We start from the raw sequence: 22355 nt of genomic DNA on the forward strand, positions 1-22355 counted from the left end.
GTCAAAGACATCCTGAAAAAGCTAAAAGACATGTCACCAGAAAAGATAAAATCAAAAGAAAACCAAGACTCGACACCAACATCCACTGTAGTCCTCAAGTTTTAGTGTCTCTTGTCACTTGTATAAGTCGTATTTGATTGTGGTCACAATGTTTACTGTCACAAAAAGGATAGATCGCACTGAACCATAATGTTGTCTGAGTCTGTTGAAAGATTTGATTTGTTGAAGCCCATTATTGTTGTTGTGTCTCATCTGAAACTGACTGAATCCATGAAACTGATACTTTATTACGAAGAAGATGAAACTTTATTGTGGATTGGCGATGCAAGTGTTGTTTTATTGCAGATTGTGCGCGAATAGACTGAATAAAAGTGGAAGAAACTATACTCCTCGAAACATGTGATGTTCTCAGTTCCACACCCATCACTAGACATAGGATTTGCCTTAGCCACAGATAGGAGCCGATTTATTATGGAAAGAAAGGGATGAGAAAGGGGTTATTATGAATGGCTAACCAATCTTAGGTAGATCAATAACAAGCCATGATGGGAATGGGTAAGTTTATTATGGATGGATAGGTTGTGAGTGTGTGCAAAGTGAGAGGATGAAAGTGAATCCTGAAGGAGGGAGGAGCAATGTCTCTACGCATGGTGTTGGTAACCCAGTTTTCACCATGGTACTTGCCCAAGGCGCCACCGAAGTGGTTTTCACCATTGGACGAAATTATTTCTCTTTACTTATTTTTATTTTTTCAATGTTTTTGTATCACAAGGTGCCTATTTGCCAGGTTTTCACCAAGTAACGATTTTTTTGCTTTATGATTTTTTTGTATTTTTGAAATTTTTGATTTTTTTTGTATTTTTGAATTAGGATATTCCAAAGAGCTATGTGTAGAACCTGTGAAGGTGCATGTTGTTTATAGGATCCTCCAAAGGTTCGCTCTCTATGGTTGAGAGCTGATATGCACCAGATCCATATGTTGCTATAATGATGTAAGGACCAAGCCAGTTTGGTTCGAACTTGCCCTTCTTCTCTCTGTCTTGCTGATTTTGGGGGTTTTTTCTGAGAACCAAATCACCTACCTCAAATGTGTGAGGCTTGACTTTGTGATTGTATCTGTGACTCATTCATTGTTGATAAGCCCTGAGATGATTAAAAGCAGTTTGTCTTTGTTCATCCAATAGTTCAAGTTCTTGTAAGCGAGAGACCCTGTATTCTTCATCACTGATAATGTTTTGCAAAGAGACTCGTAAAGAGGTTAGCTCAACCTCAATAGGCAAGATAGCTTCAGCGCCGAAGACAAGTGAATAGGGTGTAGCTCCTGTAGGTGTACAGACACTTGTGCGATAGGCCCAAAGTGCGGGATTAAGTTGGATATGCCAATTACGGCCAACGTCATCGACTGTCTTTTCTAAGATTTTAAGGATTGTTTTATTAGACGCCTCAACTTGACCATTACCTTGAGGGTAATAAGGTGTGGAGAAACGATGGGAAATATGGAAGCGGTCACAGAGTTCATGAACATCCTGATTTTTGAAGGGACGCCCATTATCAGTTATAATGGAAACAGGAATACCCTATCGACAAATAATGTAGTTGAGAATGAACGTAGCAATTTGTTTTCTAGTGACTTGCATGAGAGGCATGGCTTCGATCCATTTTGTGAAATACTCTGTGGCAGTAATAATGAATTTATGACCATTGGAAGAAGGAGGGTGAATCTTGCCTATGAGATCAAGTCCCCACTGACAAAAAGGCCAAGGAGTTGCAATCGGTTGAAGTTCTTGTGCTAGTGCATGGATGAGGTCTCCATGAAGTTGACATTGCTTACATTTTCTAACAAACTGATATGAGTCTTTTTCCATATTGGGCCAGTAATATCCAGTCCTGATGAGTTTCTTGGCTAAGGTAGGACCACTAGAATGTGGACCACATATCCCTTCATGTACTTCACGTAACGTAATCTAAGCTTTGTCTCTTTCCAAACATCTAAAAAGAGTGCCATCTAGACCTCGACGGTAGAGGATATCGGCTAAAATGATGTACCAAGAAGATTGGTGAATGAAAGTGCGACGTTGGTTATTGGATAGATCAGGAGGTAGGGTATTGTCGCGAAGGTATGTGAAAATGGAACCGTATAACTGGGACTCGGGACCGACAATACATATCATCTTAGTAGGAGAGATTTCATATGAAGGAACCAAAAGGTTATCCACCAAGAACTCATAGCGGGTCTCATTCGGAGGTAGATCAATTAGTGAAGCAATTGTAGCCATGGCATCTGCAGCTCGATTCTGCTCTCTTGGTATCTGTTCAAAGTCTATCTTTGTGAAATGTTGTTGCAGGTTATCCACCATTCTTTTGTAAGGCATTAATTTCTCATCCTTTGTTTGGTAGTCATCAGTTGCTTGACGGATTACAAGTTGAGAGTCCCCAAAAACATGAAGTTCCTGGATCTTCCACTGAATAGCAATCCGTAATCCTATTGTTAATGTCTCATATTCCACTATGTTATTAGTACAAGGAAATGATAAGCGGTATGATTTTGGTATGGAATCCCCTTGAGGAGTTATAAAGAGGATGTTAGCTCCTACCCCATGCTGTGTGTATGAGTCGTCAAAGTATAGTTGCCATGATTTTGCATGTGATACTGTTAAAATGGATTCATCTGGAAATTCTGAAATTAGAGGAACATCATCTATCATGGGAGCATCTGCTAATTGATCTGCGATGGCTTGTCCTTTTATTGCTTTTTTGTCCACATACTCAATGTCGAATTCACTCAGGAGCATCACCCATTTGGCAAGTCGCCCAGTAAGTGTTGCTTTATTGAGAAGGTATTTCAATGGATCGATCCTTGCAACCAACTTAGTCTTATGAGTTAGCATGTAATGTCATAATTTCTGCAAAGCAAAGACCACGGTGAGACATGCACGCTCAATTGGTGTGTAGTTTAGCTCATATCCCACCAATGTGCGACTGATGTAATATACTGCCTTTTCTTTGCCCTCAGCAACTTGTTGTGCTAAGAGTGCCCCCAATGTTGTTGAAGTAGCTGATATGTATAGTAATAAAGGCTGATCTGGAATTGGTGGCATCAAAACTGGTGGATTCAGAAGATAATTTTTGAGTGCCTAGAAAGCTTGTTGACAATTATCATCCCATTTGAATTTGATGTTTTTATGTAGCAAGTGCTGAAAAGGATTGCACTTATCTGCAAGTTGTGCTATGAATCTTCGTATGGATTGAAGTCTCCCTTGCAAAGATCGAAGTTGACTGATGTTTCGTGGTGGTTGCATCTCTAGGATGGCCTTGACTTTTGCTGGATCTGCTTTGATTCCTCTCTTTGAGACAATGAATCCCAGGAGCTTCCTGGAGGTTACTCCAAAGACACATTTCTTGAGGTTTAATCTTACTTTATATTTTTCCAACCGATCAAAGATGACTGAAAGTATGTCCAAATGTGTATCTTTGTCTATTGATTTGCCCAAGAGGTCATCAACGTAATCTTCCACAGTAATGTGCATGAGGTCATGAAAGATAGTAGTCATGGCTCTTTGATATGTAGCACCTGCATTTTTTAGCCTGAAGGGCATGAAATTCCAGCAGAAGGTTCCCCAAGGACAAGTAAATGTCATTTTGTGTTGATCCTCAGATGCGATCTTTATTTGATTATAACCAGAGAATCCATCCATCAAAGATAACATCGCATGACTTGCTATGAGATCAACAATCAAGTCAATATTTGGTAATGGAAAATCATCCTTAGGACAAGCTTTGTTGATGTCTCTGAAATCTGTACATATTCTAATACTCTGATCTAGTTTAATGACAGGCACTAAGTTGGAGATCCATTCGGGATAATCAATTGGGCGTATGAATCTGACATCCAATAATTTCTCAAGTTCTGCTTTGACTAGTAATGCCACTTGTGGATGCGTCTTTCTTAATTTCTGTTTCACTAGTTTTGCCCCCGGTTTAACTATCAAATGATGCATTACCAAATCTGGATCCAATCTAGGCATATCAGTGTATGACCATGCAAAGTTGATTTGCCATTCTTTGAAGAAACTTATGAATTTTGACCCTTCTAACTCCGTCAAATATTGGGCCAGGAATATGTTGTGTGTAACCTCTTCCATACCAATATTTGTTTTGATAGTCTCTTCTACCAACATGGATGACTTTTCCTCATATGATGCTGGGAGAATGTCGAGCCTTCCATCTTCGGGTGCCTCAGAGAGGTTTTCGCCCTCAGATACGTCCTTTCTTTTTACTTTTTTGGGATCAGACAGCATCACAATGTGGTTTTCGCCATAAGACCCTTGGTTTGTTTTTATTTTTATATTTTTGCGACTAGAAGGCCCAACACCTTCACCGAAATATGCCACGCTATTGAGTTCTATAGTGTATCCCGCTTTATGGTCCCTAGGGGGAAGATCATCTTGTATGCCAAGATAGTCAATAAAAGCTTCATCATTTTGGAATGTGTCAAACTGTGCAGGTCCTTCATGATCCCAGTCAATAAGTTGGTGGTGGACAAGGGGAAGGCCTTTGATATCTTCGAAGTTAGTGGGGCTAAGAGTGAAGATGCAGTTATATTCCGGTATTTCAAGGTAGTTATCAAGGTCATCGTTGGCACTCTCCTCATCAGTCTCAATCATAAATGAATTCAAATTATCATCACTAGTAGCGCATTCTAGGACAGGTGTTCTCATTCTATGTGTTTTCGACCTAGAACCTAGAGACAAAGACTGTATGGGTTCCTCTGGAGTTGTTTCTTGACCAACTTTGAATTTTTCATAAAATTCCTCTTCTTCTATGGGTTCATCTAGCTCTCTGAATGCCTCGGTGAGCTCATAGTCACTAGAGGATTTGTCTGAACCCCATTCCCATTCATTGGAGTCTGTGGAATAGCGATTTTCCTGTTGAATTTTGGCATCTTTGATTTGTAATGCTTCTTCTGTCCTTTGAGTCACGAAACCAAGTCCCTTCGAGCGTTCCTTTTTGAATGTCAATTCAGGTTGTAAAGGTTCAATGATGCCTTCCTTTCTTAACCCAAGAGGACTTTTGCCATCATACCCAAATTTTTGTAGAATCTTGAACCCTTTGCCATACTTTTCACATGGTAAACTGATGTGATCTTGTGTATCATTTACAAGGTCTTTGTAAAGCATTTTGTATAAGTCTTCCTCTTCTAGTTCACCCCATTTTTGGAAGATTGTAGGATCCCATTCAAGTGTAATGATAGATACCCGCTTAGTAGGATGTGGTCGTCCATATTCTTTTGGTGAATTCATGACTTGTTGTAAGTACATGGTCTGATTCAAAGTGTATTCACCAATGCCTTTGTCCTAGAATTTGCCCTTAAGTTCACCTTGTTTTGATGTCGAAGGTTTTAATGACTCAAGATCAATGTATGCAGAAGAAGGAACAACTTCACGATTACTAGGAATGATGGTCTCAATTTTCGATCTCAAGTTATTGCAATATATGAATGGACTAGGATCTCCATTAACTGTTATCTCAACTCCATTGTGAGGAAACTTGATGCATTGGTGATATTTAGATGGGTCCACCCTTATTTTATGAATCCAAGGATGTCCTAGCAATATGTTGTATGTGAGCTCTAGGTCTAGAACTTGACAAACCACATCCTTTGTAACCGGCCCAACTCTGAGAGGTAAGGTGACTGTGCCTTTGGATGAACGCTCTTCGTCATCATATGCCTTGATGGTGATTTTATTTGTAGAATTCACAGCTTTATCAGAATATCCTAATTGTTTAATAGTGCTCAATGTACAAATGTTTAGACCTGCTCCTCCATCTATCAGGACTTGTTTTATGCGGTGCTTGTGTATGAAGACTTCAATGTGTAATGGTGCATTATGTGGCTAACTTACGGAGGCGTCATCAGCTTCTGTGAATGTAAGAGAGTGTGGAATGGAAAGGTATCCCACCATGGCTTGAAACTAATCCATGTTCAAATTAGTAGGAATGGCAGTGTCTCTCAAGATTTTGTCAAGAATAGCTTTATGTGTGGGGGATATGCGTAAAAGCTCAAGGATGGAAATAAGCGCGGGTGTTTTCCCTAACTGTTCTACAAGGTCATACTCAGGCTTGGTTGATGAGGAAGCGGTGTTTTTAGCTAGAGCACCTTGCAAAGTGAATTTACCTTGATGAGTTGTAACATGACATTCAGAGGTAGGTTCAGAAGAAGATCCAATGCCTTTCAGAACAATCTTGGGTCTCTGGGTAGAATTCTCAGGGGTTTTGTCCTTGATGATAATGGTAGAGACATAATTGTCCATTGAAATATGATTGATAGTTGAATCATAGTTGTAAGATGCTCTGATAGAGTTGGTTTGGTCATCTATGGCTTTAGCTTTTCCCTTGTCATGCTTTGGGAATGGTTCTTTAAACATCTCATGTTCTTGATTGGATGAGTGTCCTTCAATCTCAATGTCACCTCTATCAATGAGATCTTGTATGATGTTCTTCAGTCGATGACAATTTCCTGTCTCATGACCCTTGCTCTTATGAAATTCACAATACTCATCATCATTCCACCAATTTGGTTTCACGTTTGGCTCATATGGAGGAAAATCTGGAATTGTGATTACCTTGTTCGCCACTAGCTTCTTGAAGACTGACTCAAGTGGTTCTCCCAATGGGGTATACTTCCTTCGTGATCTAGAAGTTGTTTGAGTATTCACTTGATTGTTTGTAGAACTTGATCCAGAAAAAACAATTTTGGGTCGCACTGTATTGGCATCAACAACACCATCATTGACTATGTTCTTGTTTTTATTCCAAAATCTTGGCTTATCTTTTCCTTTAAAGTCACCTTCAAACAAGCTTTTCGTAGATCATAGCCAATGTCTTTGTTAACATTTTGGGTGAACATCTCTACCATTTGTTTTTGTGGAATTTCACAAGAGCATCTAATAGCTAGATTTCTCCATCTTTGTAAAAATGATGAAAAAGACTCTCCATCTTTTTGCTTGGTGTTGCACAAAGTAGTGACTGATATGTCTGTCTCTATGTTGTATGAGAAATGTTGGATAAATGCCTCTGCTAAGTCACCCCATGACTTAATTCCAAGTGGAAGTTGGGAGAACCATTCCATAGCTTGATCACCTAGGCTTTGTGGGAATAATCTCATCAAATATGTCTCTTCTGAAGCTACCTCAATGCAAGCTATGAAAAATTGTCTTATGTGTGCCTTAGGATCCCCTTTTCCTCTATACTTATCAAACTTAGGCGTCACAAAGTGTGTAGGAAATGGAGGCATTGGAATGCTCTTGTCAAATGGATAAGGACATATGTCTCTCATTGTGTAAATTGGCTTCGGTGTATTCATGTCCTCCATTTTCTTTTGTAAGTCACTGATTTGTTGTTCCAAATTGCTCTTAGGTGGAGATCGACTTCTTGGACCATACCCCATGCTTGAGGCACCAATTGGAGGAGGAGCATGTTGCATATATGGATGATATTGATCATACACATGTTCATATGGAGGAGGTTTGTAATGATGTTGCGTATATGGACCACTTGGTATAGATTCATGTTGAGGAACTAAATATCTGCTTTGTCCATGTATACCATACTCTACAGGCATGTCATGTTCTAATGTGTTGCCCCCAAATTTGATGTGGGGTTTCCTTGTGTCCAAATTTTGAACATGCCTTTGAATATCCAATTGCTTTGGTGGTTCCTTAGCATTGGTATGTGATTGAGCATATTTTTTTGCATAAGACTTCCATGATGGTCTGCAAAGATGAGTATCATATGCTTGACCATGTGTGTATGGGACCTCTGGTTTTTGAAACAAAGATGATGGTGATTCCGGCACCATATGTGGTCCTCTATTGCTCCACTATTAGGCCTCCTTTGATCCATGTTGGAGTGAGTTTGTTGCAAAGGTCGATTTTCCATTATTTGAGACATGTCAAAATCATGAGGGATCTTGGCTCCACTTTGTGCCATCACTTGTAGAAAATATTGTCGATCTCTCCTCATTATTTCCTCAACCAATCGATTAAAATGGGGATTCATAATGGTGTCTTCCACTTCTGCTGAATGTATGGAAAAATTGTCCATATTGTCATTGTGTGTATCATTGTTGTTTGTAGTGTCCATGTTCTCAACATTTGGAATGTTTCTATAGGCATCCATGTCAGGTAATGTAGTATGATCAAAATTGAAAAAGATATCATTGTGATACTCATAAGAACTCATGTTTGCGGACTCTTGAGCCTCTTTAGTTTCTCTCCTAGATTTTTGAAGACGGGTTTCAACCATGAACTAGGTATTGACCAAGATGTGTGAGACTAGATGAAAATGGAAAGAGTATGGAAGACCAAGAGTTTGGATGGAATGTAAATGAATCTAAGGTTTACTTGCAATGTCCAAAGTGTAAGACCAAGTATGTATGTGGTAGAGTAGGTGTGGCTTCCAAAGAGATGATAGTTTCTCTTGATGAGGTAAGTTGACCTTGACTCTAAGTAAGTCCAAATGAGACCCAAAGGTGATAGACCTTGATGAGGGACCACTTAGCAAAATGTTGTTGTATGTAGTGTGTTGACAAAGTATGATGAGGACAAGCAAGTGACCTTTTGACTCAAGTTTAGACAAATGTGAATGTAATGTAAGGTGTAAAGCAATGATGGACTTTGTGAGACCCAAAGATAGGTTGAATGCTAGATGAAAACCTAAAGAGATAGCTTAGGAAGCTCAAGAATTCTGAAACTGACTGTGTTTGTTTGCTGGACTATAAAAGTTTTTCAATTTTGAACACAGACATGCCTATATACTTCACAGACGCGATTTCCTGACGCAGACGTGGTTCTGTTAAACACAGACGCGTTTCTGAGATTTTGTCAATGCAATGTTGATTCTGGGAACACAAACGCGTTTTTTCCCTTCACAAACACGTTTATACAACACAGACGTGGTTATATCAGACACAGACGCATTTCTGCAAAATTTGTGCAATTTTTTCCAATCTATGAAGTTGTTTTATTGTGACCAAATTTGACTGTTTGACTATTTTTTCATGACAAGAGGACACAATGTTGATGAGGACTCAATGTTTGCAAGTGTCTAGACAAAAATGACTCAAAGAAAGTGTGTTGTTCAATGTAAAATTGTTTTGCATACACTTGAAGACACAAAAGACACAATGTTTTGTTGTCTGGTCTTGAATGTTTGATTGTTCAAAATAAGTCAAGCACAATTCTTATGGTTGGCCAAGACAATAGTTGTTGATCCCACATGGGGTTTTACCCCCGAGGCTACGCTATTCAGAGCGGATACTTAGATGCTTGACCTCACTGGCTCCACCCTCGACACTCACTTCTCAGGTTAGCCAAGCATCAGTCCCCACGAAAACTCCCCGTGGCGAACTTTGTATCTCTACTAAGAATCGTATCTATGTGGGCCACTACCAGAGGTCCGACCTCCTGCCCCAACAACTAGAAGGATTTGGGCTTCTAAAACAAAAAGGTGCTAGTAAGGGCATCCGCTTGTGTGGCCACACATGCGGCACTTTCAGCTCTATAAATACAGAAGGCTCCCAGCCGGTAGGGGTTACGCCCTACAAATGATCAAATAAATTTGATCAAATGAGTTTATGGGGAGACATGGTGTCGGTATGAACTAATCAGCACACGTTATTCATAGTTTTCACCATGAATACAATTATTTATAGTGGTTTGGAAGAAGATGGCTTTTCTTTTTCTACCACTTGGGTCGTTCTCTCCTCACTAGTAGTCCTAATGACCACATGGGGAGACAGGCTCTCTAAAGATGAAACAAAAAGAGCCTATTGCTCAAGACACAAAAGACAATGATTCAATTTTAGTGCACCAATTGAAGTGTTTGCTAATCTATGAAAAACAAGGCACACAATTAAAAAAATCCAAAAACCCTTGCCAAGGTCCTACAACAAAGATTTGTTAGTAGTGTGGATTGTTTGAAATAATCACCCCTTCCTGCAAGCACACAAGTTAGGTAAATTTTAGATCCAAAAGATTTTGTGAGAATAGGGGCCTTCAACAAAAACGATTTTGCTTTCAAGGCAAGCTGCACCAATTTCATTGGCTAGATCTACAAATGTTAGCTCAAAATAAACCAGATCTAAAAATAAAACCGAATGACTAAAAACTTGAATCAATAAAAATCCAAAAATGCAAATAAGTGTACACAGACGCGGTTACCCCAAACATAGATGCGGCTCTCTGACGCAGATGCGCTTATGTGAAACATAGACGCGGTTTCAGAACGCAGACGCGGCTTCTGGACACAGACGCGCCTAAAAACACCACAGACGCGACTAAAGAACACAGACGCGATTTTCAGAATCTGCAAAAATAAAATACTGTCGAAGATGTAGACGCGATCCAGGATGTCGCAAACGTGGCAGAAAACCATAAACGCGATCCGAAAGTACGCAGACGCAAAAATACCAAAATGTCGTCAAAAATGTCAGATCTGCAACTTCAAAATACAATATCTGCAACAAGGATGTTAAATGCAAAAGGGACAAAAGTCCCACCAGGCGTGCCAAAATGTATACGGTGAAAATGGATACAACAATAACAATATTGGAAGACTAACTAGATTCAACCACAAAACCCTAGCCTAACAACAATAAAGATCCACCATAACATATGAAGATTACCTAAGACAATGCAAATCAAATGAAATCACAAAGATTATACCCTCACATGTCCAATAGGGTTTGGATCTCCATTCTTCCTATCTCCATTGATCTTTCTTGATATATTTGCTCTCAGATTTTATGTGCACAAGAGCTCAACAAAGAACGGAATGTGGTTGCAAGTAGGATCGCATATGAAAAGCATAGTGTAGTTAAGTAGTTGGGTAGTTAGTTAGGGTTGATAATGAAGGAAGCATCTCCTTATATAGAAGACACTATATGAAATGGAGGGATAAGATTGAGAGGTGTAAAAGGAGGTCGGCTATGATTAGAGGGTAGGTAAAGAAAATAATAAAATAATGAGAGGGGTAGGTAGTGTATGAATTAAGATATGAATGACATGTGTCATGGGTAGAAAAGGCTAATGAATTAATTAAATAAATAAAGATTCATTTAATTAATAGAGGAAGTGGGATCAATTAAATAGATAAAATATTTATTTAATTTAGGAAAAAGGATAATTTAAATAAATAAAAGTATTTATTTAAATGAGAAATAAGGCTAGAAGAGGATAAATGAATTAATTAAATAAATAAAGATTTATTTAATTAATAGAAGAATTGGGCTAAAGTAATTAAATAAATAAAATATTTATTTAATTAGACTGGACAATTTTAGGTGTCTACAGTATGAGACATAAAACAAGAAATGAAACCACTGCAAGTGAACATGCCATAATGAGAACTATCATCAAATAGAGAATAACCCAAAGAAGAAGGAGAACGGGATATTGGAATCCCGATCGAACCAAAATGAGGCCAAGGCAGAAGATCACCCATAAGAAGAGCCAAGCAAGCAAAAGAAAGACAAAAAACCACTGCATATACCATAACACTTGCAATTTCTAGGTTCCGAAGGACAACCACCACCTTCCAAGCCTCAATAAAGTCATTCGCATGAAGCAGATTGCACTCCCATCCACAATCCTCATCTTAAACATATGAGAAAGACAACCAGTAGGAATCTCTACGAGGCAAAAATGATAAGAACAGAGAAATAGCAAACCCATATATAACCCAAAACAAGTGAGAGAAGACATCATAACAACTACAACTTGCAATGAAGCACGAAATATCATAGAAGGTGACATAACCAGCTCACCCGAACATAATTACCAAGCCCGCGATCCAAAGAAATGATAAGAAACCAAGATAAAGAGCACACACATACATAATTACCAAAACTAATCACCGAAGGTACATCCATGATAATAAGCAATGCCAAAGATCAATAATGATTACAGAATAACCGAATGGGAAAAAGAGTGTGTGATAACATCATAATCCAATAATTAACCAGATAAACCCGATCTGACTGACAAAGGAAACATGAAAGAGATACCGCACAAACAAAAAACTCCATCACCACCACCATTCATAAAGAAAATACTTAACATGTATGCCATCAGCAAAAGTGTTACCACAAGATAAGAAAATGGACAACACCCTCCCAAATGTAATACATACAAGAACACCCATGACGAACAGGGTGTGTGATGAAAGCATTAGATCGCCAACTTACAAAGAGGACACCACCAATCCTAAAGAATGAAATAAATGGTCTAAGCTCAGATTACACACCTACAAAAACAAGAAAACACATGCCAGACCACTTCAAACTTGAGGCCCCAAGCCCATAAATCAACAGAATAATCAAGAAATGTTGATCACAGAAGACTAAAATAGAATGCTAATGCAAGAAGAGGGAATATCTGTAGGGGAGACTTCCAAATATTCCAAGCCCTCAATTGTTGCCTTATTAGCAAGAAAATCAGCAATACAATTAATTTCCCTATAAAAATAAGAAATGGTAAAGGAACTAAAACACTTTAATTGAGCAAGAATTTGGTCTAAAAGGTATAGTAAGTGCCAAGAGGCACATTTCTTATTGGAAACCGAATGAAAGACCAACATAGAATCCCCTTCAATGACAATATCCTTAATGTTCAAAGAAATAGCTAAATCCAAACCAAATGATAAAGCATGGAGTTCTACAGAATTGTTAGAACCAAAACCAATATATTTACAAGCAGCTTTGACAATCTTCGCATTATGATAAAAAAGGAAAGCTCCAATCCCAAATTTGCCCGGATTGTCGTTGGTAGCCCCATCAAAATTTATTTTAAAAGAGAATTGTGGAGGAGGTGACCATTTAGAAAGCCTATGCTTAACAACATAAGATAAACCTAATGATACAACCCCATGAGAGGGAATGACTCGAAGAGCCTCCCAATTCCATGTCACCCAATTATCCCAATGGGAAAAGGAACACAAATGATCCATTTTTTTATAAATATAGGAAAGCACCACTTCAGAAATGGAAGATTGAATCCTACCTAGCACATCCATCAATGACGCAGATTTATGCTTGAAAATCCTAGAGTGCCTCTCAAGCTAGATATTCCAAATAACAATAGACAAAGCAACAATCCGGAGACAGTAGTAAAATGAAGTCAAATACAACAAAGGCTAAGCCAAAAAATGAGATAATAAATTAGAACAAATGGCAAAGGACCATCCAAGCTTACCAAACAGCCAATACTAGCAATCCAAAGCAAATGGACAATGCAAAAACACATGGTCCATAGATTCCATGAAGAAGCCACAAAACACACAAGGAAACACAGTTGTAATCCCAAATCTATGTAATCTCATCCCTATAAGAACTCTATATTGAACTGCAAGCCAGGCAAAAGAACCAAATTTAGGAAGACGAGTCGAATGCCAAAAGAGTCGAGAAGGCCAAGAGGGGATAGAAGAGGAATGAGACAAAACCTTATATCCCTTCCTTACTAAATAGGAACCTGAAACATTCTTAGTCTAGATCAAATCATCCTCCTTATCTTGAAATACTAGCGATCCTTTCTCAAGCTCCTGCATATAAGCATCTTTGAGATCTTGACCTATCAACACAGAATCAATGGATTTCCAACGAAAAACAAGATAAGGACCTAAAACATCAACAACACAATAATTAGCAACAAACACACCCCAAAGATCAGTGAGGATATCAGATAAACGAGACCAATCCTGAATGGAAGTCAAGGAAGCATGGCCATTCCAAAATTCATCCCAAAATCGAGCCTTTCTCCCATTATGAATTACCCAAGAAAGGTGGGGAAGGATAACCGATCTACAACTAGAAATAAAATTCCAAAAAGTTGACCCTTTTGGAAGAGATGAAGCTATGAATAACCGCTCTCTAGGAGCCCCCCTCAGATACTTAGCAAACATAAGAGAGGCCCATTTACTTGAGGGGTCCTTATAGAGATTCCAGACAAGTTTAGCCCCCAAAGCTTTATTCTGAGTAACTAAATCTCTGATACCCAAACCCCCTAACTCCTTAGGAAGACAAACCTTATCCCAGGCTAAAAGAGGGATCTTCTTCTTGCCCCCAATATTGTCACTCCAAAGAAAGGATCTTAAAGACACCTTAAGCTCATGAACAACCTTGGGAGGATTTTTCAAAACAGACATCAAATAAATAGGAATAGCATTAAGAACTAACTTGATCAGAAGAATCTTACCAACTAAAGTAAGCCATTTATGATTCCAAGAAGAAATTCTGGAAGATACTGCATGAACCACCTTGTCCCAAAACATTGTCTTATCTAATCCGACAAAAAAGGGAATGCCTAAATACTTACAAGGAAAGGATGCCACCTCAAAACCCCAAAAAATGAGTCAACCTACTCTATATTAAAGGGGAATCATTCGGAAAAAAACCTTAGATTTGAGACTGTTAACTTTCTGCCCCGAAAAAGAAGAGTAGTCTACAATAATTTTCTTGATGACTCCGGCCTCTGCCAATGAGGCTAAACCAAACAATAGAGCATCATCTGCAAAAAGACAATGGGATTGGGAAATCAGATACCCATCTATCTTAATACCTTTCCAAAGACCTGAAGATCCAGCAGCAAAAACGGCTCTACTAAAAGCCTCAGCTAAAAGAATAAACAAAAAGGGGGACAAAGGATCACCTTACCTAACACCTCAAGATGAAGAGAAAAAACCAGAAGGGGAACCATTAAGCAATACTAAAAAACGAGCAGAAGAAATGCAGGAAAAAACCCATTTAACCCAACTATGAGCAAAACCAAAATGATTCAAAACAGAAACTAAAGAATGCCAATCCACCTGATCATACGCTTTAAGCATATCAAGTTAAGAATCATTATCGGAGTCTTCTGTAGTGAGATGGAATTCAGATTCTCATGAGCAACAATAGCCCCCTTTGAAGTTTCCCTCCTAGGAACAAAACCACCCTGATCAACCGAAACAATCCTAGGAATGAGTTTAGCCAACCTAACTGAAATTGCCTTAGTGGTGATTTTATACAAGGTATTACATAAAGCAATAGGACGAAAATTAGAAAAAGAATTAGGATTGTCCACCTTAGGGATAATGGCAATAAGACTTGTGTTAAGGTCCTTCAAAATAGTTCTATTATACCTAGACTCCTCAAGAGCTAATAAGACATCATTCCCCACAAAATCCTAGCATTTTTGAAGAAACAAAGCAGTGAACCCATCTGATCCCAGTGCCTTCTCCAGAGACATGGAAAAGACCACCTCTCTTAACTCAAGACTGGTAAAAGGAGCCATAAGCATCCTATTGTCTTCCTCCTTAACAAGTGGAGGAATTGAGCTCACAAAGCTACTATCTGAATTCACTAACTCAGTAGAAAGCAAGGATTTAAAATAATTAACAGCCTTCGAAGCAATAGCATCCTCATCAGTCAGACAATTCTCATTAGAATCATGAATGCAAGATATTCTATTACGATGTCTCTTTAGCTTAGTTGAAGAATGAAAAAAATTAGTATTTCTATCACCTTCTGATAACCACAAATCCCTAGATTTCTACCTCCAATAAGATTCTTCATGAGTGGATACTTTCTCAAGTTGAGCTTTCAAACATTGAAGCCTATTAAAGGACAAAGAATCCATACCAACATTTAAAATAACCTCATTCATCTGCTTAATTTCCTCCTGAATCCTAGGCTTTTCACCAAAAATATTTTTAAAATGAAGAGAATTCCATTCTCTAATCTTACCTTTAAGAAAGGCCATCTTCTTAACAACCTAATACATCCTAGACCCACTCACATGAGGGGCAAACATCCACCATATTTTCAACAGGGTTAAAAGGACTGATCCCTAAACCACATTGGCTCAAACTTAAAAGGAAGCTTCCTAGGGGCCCTATCCTCAACAATACAAAATAAAATAGGAAAGTGATCTGAGCTAGTATAAGGAAGAACCGAGGAAAAGAATTCCCAATCTGAACTAAACCAACATTCAGACACCAAAAAACAATCCAACCTCTTAGCAATCTGAAAAAAAATATTTTCTCATGTTAGTCCAAGTAAAAGGACCATTTTGAGTTTTACAATCAACCAGACTCAATTCCTTAATAAAATGACAAAAATCAACAATAATATGTTTGTTTGGGATAATACTCCCCACTTTCTCTTCAAGACTTGAGATAGCATTAAAATTGCCCCCAAACACCAAAAAGGCACCCTTTAAAGGAGAAGCAATCACAACTAATCTCTCCCAAAGTTTCCTTTTCTCAGCAATACTAATAGGACCATAAATATTGAAAAGTCAAATTTTAACATTGGAAAATCTACTTTTCACCAAACCAAGCATCCAATTCGAGGAAGAAGCAAATATTATTAAATAGCACTAGGATAACTAAAATAATATTATTAAGTTTTTATTATTATATATATGTCTATTTATTTATATAAAACTTTAAAAGATTAAGATATAGATTCTAAATAATTTGTTAAATATTTATTTATTGGATGTGTAAAACAAATTTGAAAAAAAAAATAAGCATATCTTAATGTACCTAAAAAAATACATTTAGATAGTGGATCAATGAAATCCGGCATTAAGATGTAAATTTTATTAGCCAATTAGATTGGAGAAAAATAATTGTTGTAATTTAGAAACTTAAAAATCATGCATCTTAACTTTTTAAAAAATTTAAAAAAAAAAACCCTAGTTCTACCTAAATGCAAGTACTAATAAGAGGTATAATTAATATTATTTTTTTTACTATATTGAGGTGTATAGTTTTACATTAGTAGTATTATAGAAGTTTACTATATTCATGAAAGAAAAATAAAATATTAGTGATAATTTTTTGGGTATTTAGTTATGAATTTTCCATCATTTTATTTTGAATTTTATTTGATTTTAGCTGAGACATGAATTATAATTTTATATTTTTTCTTGGCTTTTAGCTGTACACTACAAACATATTACATAGCAATGTATTCTTAGAAGAAAACACAAAGAAAAATGCAAGATAAGATTTTGTATTATTGATATTAATTTTAACATTGATTTATAATATTAAATAAAATAAATAGGAATATTACTATAATGTTTAGCGACTACTTTGTAATGTTTAGCAATTATATTTTTATAGGAAGATAGAGGCTTTAAAAAGAGAGGCTCTTTAAGATTTCTCCTACTTTATATTGTACCCTTCATTTTATATAAGAGAGTATATTCTCCCTCACCTTCATAGAATTATTGAGCGACATATTCCTTAGAAACTAATATTTAAAGGGATTTTGATTAGTTGACATGTAAAACATTTGATTTTAAATTTTTTTAGAAAATGTAATTTGAAGAAGCAAAAAGATAAAGGTTGACAACCATAATCTATTGTGGGAAGCCATTAGTTTATTTTAAAGTAGATGGTAGATTCAATATTGGGGGTGTAATTTAAAAAAGAAGATTATAAATATTATAATACAAAATTTAAACTAAACAAACATAATGTTTTCAAAGAGTATTATAGGTATAATGAAATACTTAACAATCAATTATGAACCATTATAAAAAGGTCAATAGAGAAAGAGCTCAAAAATAGAAAGGAAATCATATGATCAGGGGAATTTAATAAAATCTCCAGTGCTTCATTGTAGAAGAAACATCATCACCCCACCTAGCAACTTCTTCCACTTGCATCGTTGCTCACCCACTTTCACTTAACGAATTCTTATAGTCAAATCCAATTAAGCCAAGTGGATGCAATGGAAATCCTCCCCTACACTATTTATGCATGATGAAAAAAAGCCACACAAAATATAGGAAGAGTAAAATCATTAGAAACCTCAAGGTTTGTCTAGAATGGTCTACCATGATGTCCTCAAGGAATTTTCTAATGTCATCGTAGTGGGATTATAATGAAATAGTTTTACTTCTTGCAACTCAACCTTCCCATTCAAATCCAACCCTTATCTAACAGCAAGATTCTCCACTTTAATGTAAGGTGCTTCCTTCTTTGAAATATTAGCATATAAATAATACCATATACAAGTACTTGATGACAGAAATGGGGAAGCAAAATGGAGAAAACTGGTCATCCCCCCTCTTAAAATTAGTTAAAACTAAACTTCATTGAGTAGTTCAAGATTCCTATTGCTAAGAAGTTCAAGATGCCTATTGCTAAGGTTTGAAAGTTGAACAAGAAGTAAATTAGGGCTTATAATCTAGTTCCTAAAATACTTAAATAAATGACAAAGGTTATGAGGTCCAAACATTTAGAGTACATAGAGAAGTCATATTTTTATATAACATCCCGAGCCACCCACCTATGATGTCCAGTACACTAATACATCAATATTGGAATTCTCACAAATATAATACCATACACAAAGAAAAGAAAACTACTAAAATTCACCAAGGCACAAAAGAAACAACAAGCTTAGCTTTAGCACTTAGTGAGGCTTAACTTCCTCAATTTATGAGTTGTTATGAATGGGTTTGAGATAAACATTCAAGGGATTATTGGTACCAACATGATCACACAAGAGCTTCCCAAAATACATGAACATGGAGAAATGAAGAAATGGGCTACTCTAGCTTCTTAACATAGAGATAGGGAAAGGAACTATAAGAAAAACATGGGAATATATATATAGAATGCCAAGCTTGTTTGATACCAAAGCTTAGATAGGCACAAGTAGTAATAAGGAATTAAATTATTAAGATAATACAATATAGATTCACCTAAAACATCCATAAAAATCATTATAACATATAGTAATTTAATAGGCATATGCCAACACCATCACAATGAGAGGTGTAGAAATTTCCTTAAAACTATCTAAAATTATATTTCTACTATATAATACATTGTAATAAATAATTATGTTTCTAAATAATTTTTTCTTCAACTATTCTCGTAATACACCACAACTAGACATTCCTATTTGTAATTTTTTTTTAGGGTGATAGCCTTTCATTTGTGGGGAAATTGTCATGTCGAGTCTATCGAATACATATAATAATCTCCACTTGTTTGAATATTATTTTTTCACATTTCAGTTTAGTCTAGGTTTTTTTTATATATGATTTAGATCACAACAGAATTCAATGGGAATAAGTTCATTTTTATCTAAACCTCGACATATTTAAGAGAAGATGAGGTTATTCTAACCCTTCTCTTAGATCTTTTCTTTCAACTTTTTTTTGAAGGCAAGAAAAATTTTCGAAGATAATGGATCAAGCAAAGGTGGCAAACTGAATTATAAGAATTTGATAAAAATGAAAAAACAAAACAATGTGATGGCTAGAAGGAAGGAGTTTTTGAATAAGGAAAAACAAGTTTTTAAGGGACCTAAAACCCTATACAAAACAGGTTTTGGAAGGACGTGCAACCCGAACCGAAAGATAAGCCTGAAAGTCCACCCAAAGAAACATAACACAAATGAGACTCGACACACCCATACAAAAGATGGGGGACAACACAAGAAGGACCCCCAATAAAAACCAACAAGAAGGAAGGAGTTACTTTCGATGGGTAAGAACAACCCCAAAGGCTTTTGGAGGGAGCTAAAGCAAGAGAGAAAATAAGTTGAAAACAACATCACTGATGCGCATTGGTTAGACTACGCTAAGCTTCTCTATGAGCGCTCCCGCGATAGAGACGAACCTCCTTTAATTAATGAATCAAAAGAGCTCTTCTCGGAAGAAGATGTCAAGCGTGGTATTAGGAACTTGGCAAGTGCTAAGGCACAGGACATTGATGGATTGCAGGCTGAATTTTTAAAATGAGGAATTGAGCTCCTTGCTCCTCACATCAAGAATATTTTTAACAAAGTCACTCAATGCGGCTTTCTGATTGAATAAGTGTGGTGATTCCTCTACACAAAAGTGGAGATATTAATAATCCCTCTATCGTACAATTATGATCAATCCACTCCTTGGGAAACTTTTTGGGAGCATGATTGAGCGTAGAATCAACAATTGGGCAGAAAAAGAAGGAAAAAGAGCAAAAGGACAAGCAGGAAATAGGTGTTTTGTTGCTTTGTTGATTTCAAGAAGGCCTTTGACATTGTTCCTAGAGACAAACTGTGGAGAAGAATGGAGGAACTCGGGATTCCTAATGAGCTTAGAGTTGTTGTGCATAAACTTTATGATCAAGTTAGAGCTAAAATCATAACAAAAGAAGGAATGTTTGAATGCTTTAGCAATGATATTGGAGTAAAACAGGGTTGTCCTCTTTCCCCAACCTTATTTGGCCTATATATTGATAAACTTGAAGAGTGGCTAAACAAGACTTATGGGGAAGGCATTTAGCTTGCAGGATATGTTGTGAAGTTGCTAAAACTGTGAATGACTTGAAGGATCATTTGAAGGCACTTGAACGTTTTTTTGCCTAGAAGTCAGATTGCAAGTTACTACCAACAAGACTAAAGTAATGATCTTCTCTTTGAAAAGAAAAAAGTAGCAAATCTCCTTTATGTTGGAAGGCTGCCCTTTGGAAACAATAGATGAACACAAATACTTGGGAATTGATTTCCACAATAAGCTTAACTGTGAGACTTGTAGATCAAAAAGGACTCTAGGAGGTTGGAAGGCCTCTTACCACCTCCAAAACAGATGTAGGAAGGCGGAATTATGGGACTGGAAAACCTTGAAAACTCTCTTTGGTTGCGAAATTTGGGAAGTAGCATGTCAAACCACAAATGGAGAGAACTTGAAAGAATCCAAAAACACTTGATCGTCAGCAATCTCAAGGTCAAATCAACAATCCCCTATGCGATTCTTCTTGCTGAAGCAGGAATGTTCCCTCTAGAAGCCTCGGATATAGTTCGTTTGATAAGTTATTTTAAAGAAGTTAAAAACATGGATGAGCAACGTTGGCCCAAAATGGTGGTTTGGGAGGAATTAAAATGGAGGAAGAAAAATTGGATGAAGCAGAATATTAAATGGACCAGCAAGTGAGACATCCATCTGAATGATTGCCCAAATAATAATGAGGAGATTAAAAGGTTTGTGTTTGAAAAATTTAGAACAGCCATGTGGACAAAACAGGTTGGCCGAAAAAAAAACACATTACATCAAAGAGTTTAACCCGTTCGGTGAACATATAGATAAAGACTATCTAAGGGTGCCAATTAAAGGAAAGGCTAGATTGCTTGTCACTTAGATCAAAACTGGGTCCCACCATCTAAGATGCAAAACGGGTAGATGGACAATTCCAAAAGAAGATTGGGAGGAAAGAATTTGTCTTTTTTGCAATAAAGGGGCAGTTGAAATTGAATGGCACCTCATCTTTGAGAGTGCAACTTATGAAGATATTCGCATGCAGTATGAAGAAATTTTGAAGGGGTCCCAGACTGAAAGAAATATTCGAAGAGGCTAAACTTCACAAGACTGCTAGCTTATTGATCAAATTCCACAACAAAAGGGAAGGGCTGACAAGGAAAAGAACTTGAAAACTGCTAAAACTGCTACTCTGGGTCCCATAAACTAATGGTCTTGTGGACGTCATTAAAACTCATTCATCATTCATTCAAACTAGACTCTAGAAACCATTTTTATTTTTAATTTGGTTATTCTTGTGCCATCATTAGCACATTTTTAAACATATAAGTTCATCATAAGGTTGTTCCTTATTTTGAAAAAGTGGCTCATTTTTTTAGCTTATTTAGCCAATCTCGCAATTTAATATTCAAAAACTTGTTCAATAAAGCTAAACGTAAATGTGGAGTATGTAGTAGTTCACAAGTGGAGTAATGCACCATAGATGGTGAATGTGTTTCAATTTGCAAGGAATGTAGGGGAAAGGACCCAGTAGTTGAGCATGTACTAATTGTTGTGAGGGTTGTTGATACCTTTTGTTCCAAAAATTGAACAAATAAAACCTATTGTTTGAAACAAAAAATATCAATTTTTGCTAGGAAATGTATCAAAAGTTGTTAGGAAATGTACCAATAGTTGTTAAGAAATGTATTAATATTGTAAAAAGTGACCAATCAGGTGATGCCATATCAGCTGCACAACTATTGGGGTCTCTTTTGCACGCCTATTGGTCTCACTTTTTTGGGGGGCTATTTTGGACACCTTAGCAAAAAGCATGCTGATGTGGCATCATATTTGATGATGTGGCCCTGAAACCTTAGTTATAAGCAGGGGACTTGCCAAGTAAGCTGCTGTAAAAAAATCAGAATGATTTGAAATTTCCAAGTAAGATTTTGAGAAGCGCGAAGTTAGGGTGCACAACTCCTGGGTCCTTTCCCCTAGTGGATGTCGATAATTTGTCTTTATTTATAAGGGTGTTATACTTGTAGATAGCATGTCTTGATTCATAAGAGAGGT

Source organism: Cryptomeria japonica, chromosome 1 (genome assembly GCF_030272615.1).
Source record: "Cryptomeria japonica chromosome 1, Sugi_1.0, whole genome shotgun sequence".
In the NCBI taxonomy this organism is placed as follows: Eukaryota; Viridiplantae; Streptophyta; class Pinopsida; order Cupressales; family Cupressaceae; genus Cryptomeria; species Cryptomeria japonica.